Source organism: Rhinoderma darwinii, chromosome 1, assembly GCF_050947455.1.
Source record: "Rhinoderma darwinii isolate aRhiDar2 chromosome 1, aRhiDar2.hap1, whole genome shotgun sequence".
In the NCBI taxonomy this organism is placed as follows: Eukaryota; Metazoa; Chordata; class Amphibia; order Anura; family Rhinodermatidae; genus Rhinoderma; species Rhinoderma darwinii.
The window spans coordinates 661325775-661331774 of NC_134687.1; the positions used below are offsets into that span (position 1 = coordinate 661325775).

The window sequence follows — 6000 nt, forward strand, 5'->3', positions numbered from 1 at the left end:
GTATTTGATCCCTTGCTGATTTTGTAAGTTTGCCCACTGTCAAAGTCATGAACAGTCTAGAATTTTTAGGCTAGGTTAATTTTACCAGTGAGAGATAGATTATATAAAAAAAAATAAAGAAAATCACATAGTCAAAATTATATATATTTATTTGCATTGTGCACAGAGAAATAAGTATTTGATCCCCTACCAACCATTAAGAGTTCAGCCTCCTCCAGACCAGTTACACGCTCCAAATCAACTTGTGCCTGCATTAAAGACAGCTCTTAAATGGTCACCTGTATAAAAGACTCCTGTCCACAGACTCAATTAATCAGTCTGACTCTAACCTCTACAACATGGGCGAGACCAAAGAGCTTTCTAAGAATGTCAGGAACAAGATCATAGACCTGCACAAGGCTGGAATGGGCTACAAAACCATAAGTAAGACGCTGGGTGAGAAGGAGACAACTGTTGGTGCAATAGTAAGAAAATGGAAGACATACAAAATGACTGTCAATCGACATCGATCTGGGGCTCCATGCAAAATCTCACCTCGTGGGGTATCCTTGATCCTGAGAAAGGTGAGAGCTCAGCCGAAAACTACACGGGGGGGGGAACTTGTTAATGATCTCAAGGCAGCTGGGACCACAGTCACCAAGAAAACCATTGGTAACACATTACGCCGTAATGGATTAAAATCCTGCAGTGCCTGCAAGGTCCCACTGCTCAAGAAGGCACATTTACAGGCCCGTCTGAAGTTTGCAAATGAACATCTGGATGATTCTGAGAGTGATTGGGAGAAGGTGCTGTCAGATGAGACTAAAATTGAGCTCTTTGGCATTAACTCTACTCGCCGTGTTTGGAGGAAGAGAAATTCTGCCTATGACCCAAAGAACACCGTCACCACTGTCAAGCATGGAGGTGGAAACATTATGTTTTGGGGGTGTTTCTCTGCTAAGGGCACAGGACTACTTCACCGCATCAATGGGAGAATGGATGGAGCCATGTACCGTCAAATCCTGAGTGACAACCTCCTTCCCTCCACCAGGACATTAAAAATGGCTCGTGGCTGGGTCTTCCATTAGCCAATGCGCCGTTCCCACACAGCGGCGTACATGTTAGTGGATGGAACGGGCCCCGTTCGCAGTCCCTATGGGACTGGAGCTGCCGTATTCCATGTCTGTATGTGTCGTTAATCGACACATACAGAAATGGAAAAAAAAATGGCAGCCCCCATAGGGAAGAAAAAGTGTAAAAATAAGAAAAAGTAACACACAAACACACTAATTAATCCAAACGTTTTTAATAAAGCACTAACATCTTTAACATATTAAAAAAAAAATTGTGGTGACACTGTTCCTTTAAACATACGAGCATGGTCTGTGTGTTTTATTCCTCTATCGATACATATCGATCTAATACATAATTAGAATCTGGATAACATTCTTGGAGTGAGTGTCTGTTGGAACACTTGTGTAATTTTCAGTCTACTATATTTTGAGCCATGACTTCCGGCACACTATTATTATGTAATATCAGAGGACATTACAGGGAGGGATAGAAGAGGAGAGGACTACAATTCCTAGCATGTCCAGACTGTTATTATGGGATATCAGAGGACAATACAGGGACGGGGTATAGGAGGAGAGAACTACAACTCCCAACATGTCCAGGCTGTTATTATGTGTTATCAGAGGACATTACAGGGAGGAGTATAGAACTACAACTTCCAGCATGTCCAGACTGGTATTATGGGACATCAGAGGAAATTACAGGGAGGAGTATAAGAGGAGAGGACTACAACTCTTAGCATGTCCAGGCTGTTATTATGTGATATCAGAGGACATTACAGGGAGGAGGTATAAGAGGAGAGGACTACAACTCCCAGCATGTCCAGACTATTATTATGTGATATCAGAGGACATTACAGGGAGGAGGTATAAGAGGAGAGAACTACAACTCCAAGCATTTGTAGTCTGCACACCTTGATTGTGTTCAAAATTATCTTTATTTGTTTCTCAGGATAAATGCCAGAGGCTATACATGCAACGTCAACATTTCGGTCGCGAGACCTTCGTCGGGCACTAGAAAAATATGTACATATATTCATATTATAGCATATCATGAGTTTGGAGGATTACTATATAGTACACAGCATAACATAATATGTCATATGTAGACTAAATATAGTATAATATATACAACTCGGTCAATATTTACAGAATAAGACGATGAAATTTAAAAACAATAGGAAGAAGCAGTAACATATATCCCAGGTACAGTTATCACAATAGCAGGAACACCAGTGAGAGTGTCAGGAGACTGGAGATGTTCTTAGGTAATCGTACACTTTTGAGTGTGCATTATTTTCTGTGCACATAGGATGAGCGGGGTGTCACTTGTTAGCGATGATCTATGTAAAGCGTTAAGGCATGAATATGAACAAAATGGAACGTTACATGAAGACTATTGCTGTGGAGTGGCATTGGATGATGTGTCTTTAAAGAATCCATGATTATGTGGTGATGAGTATGTTTATTTAGAGACCCTATGGGTGGTGATCCCTGAGTGTATTACATCATAGAAATACATTTTATACATCATATATCATATACATCATAGAACTAAATACAGGGCATGCAGTACCTAGATATCAGGCATAAATAAGCTGTATAAACGAACCTCTAACACCTTAAAGAGGATGCACAGGTGAGTATGGGCACCTCCATAGAGATAGATGATTTGATCCTTACCTGAGCCGTACTGGGGACTCGATCTGCGTGTAAATTGCGTAGTATATCGCGTAGTAGCGCTGCTATAAATTATATATGGCGGCTTACCGCTCTTAATGGGCGCTAGCAATTCCTGCTTACTTCCTGGTTTTAAGTACTGATAGACGACCTGCTTAATCTCATATTGACTGACAACTTCTTCCTCTTTGAGGACAAATTCTATATACAATTACAAGGCACGGCAATGGGCTCTAATGTTGCCCCCCCCCCATACGCTAATTGTTACATGGCCTTTCTGGAAGAACATTACATCTACCCTAACAATCTTTTTAGACAACACGCCCGAATGTGGAAAAGATATATAGATGATATCTTCTGCCTCTGGAAAGGCACAATTGATAGTCTTCACAACTTCACGACATACTATAACAGTATCTGGCCAGAGTTACAATTTACCCTGAGCCATGACAAATTCAAAATAAACTTCCTCGACACAACAATCATAAAACACGTACATGGCAAACTCAGCACTGATCTCTACACTAAAGAGACAGAGAAGAATGGCCTCCTACACTATTCTAGCTGCCATCCACTAACAACCAGAAACTCCCTACCTAGATCACAATACACACAGGTCAACCATATTGTAGACAACCCATCACTATGTAAAGAAAGGACTGAGAACATGACTACGAAGTTTCTAGAAAGAGGGTACCCCAGAAGAGTCTTGGAGTCAGCTCAACTACCGAGCTCCCCCCGTACCCAGGCCAAACCAAAACGCATTCCCTTTGTACATGTCTATCACCCATGTACTTATAAGATCCATCATGTCATCAGGAAGCATTGGCCCTTATTACAGGAGGCCTATCCACATGTCACGGAATTTAAATTCCCCTTCCTACCCTGTCTAAAAAAAAACTAAAACCTAAGAGATAGGATTGTCAGGGCAGACATTGGATCATCCAGAAAAATATCCAGACAGACGTTCCTGAATACACCCAAGAGAGGCACCTTTCCATGCAGAAGCTGCCTTCAATGTTCCCATATTATCAAAGGAGACAAAATTCATCATCCATCATCTGGTCAGAGTATTCCAATTAGAGAGTACTTTGATTGCAACACCAACTATGTGGTCTATATGATCAAGTGTCCCTGTGAACTGGCCTACATAGGCGAAACCACCCAGCGGATTAAAGATAGAATTAGTCAGCACAAGTCCAATATTCGATGCTGCAAAACACTACTTCCCATCCCTGCACATTTTGCCCAACTCAAACACAATATATCTCAATTAATGTTCCAAGTCATTGAACATGTTCCAGCACTTAGAAGAGGGGGCGACAGGATTAACCAACTCAAACGCAGGGAGGCCTACTGGATACATAAACTCCAGACATTAGAACCCAGGGGTCTTAACAGGGAGTATGAGATCAGTAGCTTCCGATAAACAATATTAGGAAGCCTGACGTTCGATCACCCACTAAAGGGTAAACTAGGATATTATACCTCAACTGTAATTCTAATTTTCATCTCGATTTGTTATCTTCTCAGATCCTAAATTCACATTCCATAATCCATGTGTAAATGTGATATACAGTCATTGTATAATTGACATTAACATAATCTGTATCTGTTTTTATCCCAGACTCGATGATTCCTTCTGAGCCTGCTTGTACTACAAGGGATTCTTGCTCTGACCACCTATTGACACGGTATCCTTTTTTACAATAGGGCGTACCAGAGCCAACCAGTCGACAATTTATAAAAACTGCACTATCTGTTATAAACTGTACTACCTGGCACATACACAAGATGGCGATATTGAACAATATATTACTATAATTTCTTCACATTAAGGCATTTCTTCATACTAAGGCTATTCCAGAGAGTGTGACATCGTAACTTTCTAGCTTATATGCCAAATACTTACGTTTTCAAGTCCACAACAGGGTATAACGTGCCCAATCAGGAGACATCGATCTCCCTGCATTGCTAGATACACATCCACACTGGGCATGCACGTGCATTCCACGCCTCGCAATCACAATGCGGTGGAGTGCACAGCCATCTTGGCCGATGCGTTCCAACCCACGATACACGCCCCCCTATCAGTACTTAAAACCAGGAAGTAACCAGGAATTACTAGCGCCCATTAAGAGCGGTAAGCCGCCATATATAATTTATAGCAGCGCTACTACGCAATATACTACGCAATTTACACGCAGATCGAGTCCCCAGTACGGCTCAGGTAAGGATCAAAGCATCTATCTCTATGGAGGTGCCCATACTCACCTGTGCATCCTCTTTAAGGTGTTAGAGGTTCGTTTATACAGCTTATTTATACCTGATATCTAGGTACTGCATGCCCTGTATTTAGTTCTATGATGTATATGATATATGATGTATAAAATGTATTTCTATGATGTAATACACTCAGGGATCACCACCCATAGAGGCTCTAAATAAACATACTCATCACCACATAATCATAGATTCTTTAAAGACACATTGTCCAATGCCACTCCACAGCAATAGTCTTCATGTAACGCTCCATTTTGTTCATATTCATGCCTTAACGCTTTACATAGATCATCGCTAACAAGTGACACCCCGCTCATCCTATGTGCACAGAAAATAATGCACACTCAAAAGTGTACAATTACCTAAGAACATCTCCAGTCTCCTGACACTCTCACTGGCATTCCCGTTATTGTGATAACTGTACCTGGGATATATGTTACTGTTTCTTCCTATTGTTTTTACATTTCATCGTCTTATTCTGTAAATATTGACTGAGTTGTATATATTATACTATATTTAGTCTATATATGACATATTATGTTATGCTGTGTACTATATAGTAATCCTCCAAACTCATGATATGCTATAATATGAATATATGTACATATTTTTCTAGTGTCCGACGAAGGTCTCGCGACCGAAACGTTGACGTTGCACGTATAGCCTCTGGCATTTATCCGGAGAAACAAATAAAGATAATTTTGAACACAATCAAGGTGTGCAGACTACAAATTCTTGACCTACATCTGGGTTGGGACCCTATCTCGAGCACCCGAAGACACCGGTGCTGTCTGAACACAACCTCCCCTTCAGACCAGCACGGTAAATATGTCCAATCCTACCTTCTCTTACAACAAGGAGGAGACAGACATTATCCTATCTTCAGTTACCACATCCAGGGATTTCCTCCAGATTCCACCAATGGAAATCCGGAATAGAGACCACGAGAAGAACACGAAGAAACTCATTAACCAGGAGCTACACA

At 41.1% G+C, this 6000-nt stretch overlaps 1 pseudogene; it reads left to right on the plus strand.

Annotated features, from left to right (window-relative positions):
- LOC142708446 (uncharacterized) overlaps positions 1-2497 on the plus strand; it is a 118269-nt pseudogene extending 115772 nt beyond the window's left edge.
- Positions 2498-6000: the final 3503 nt, after the last annotated feature.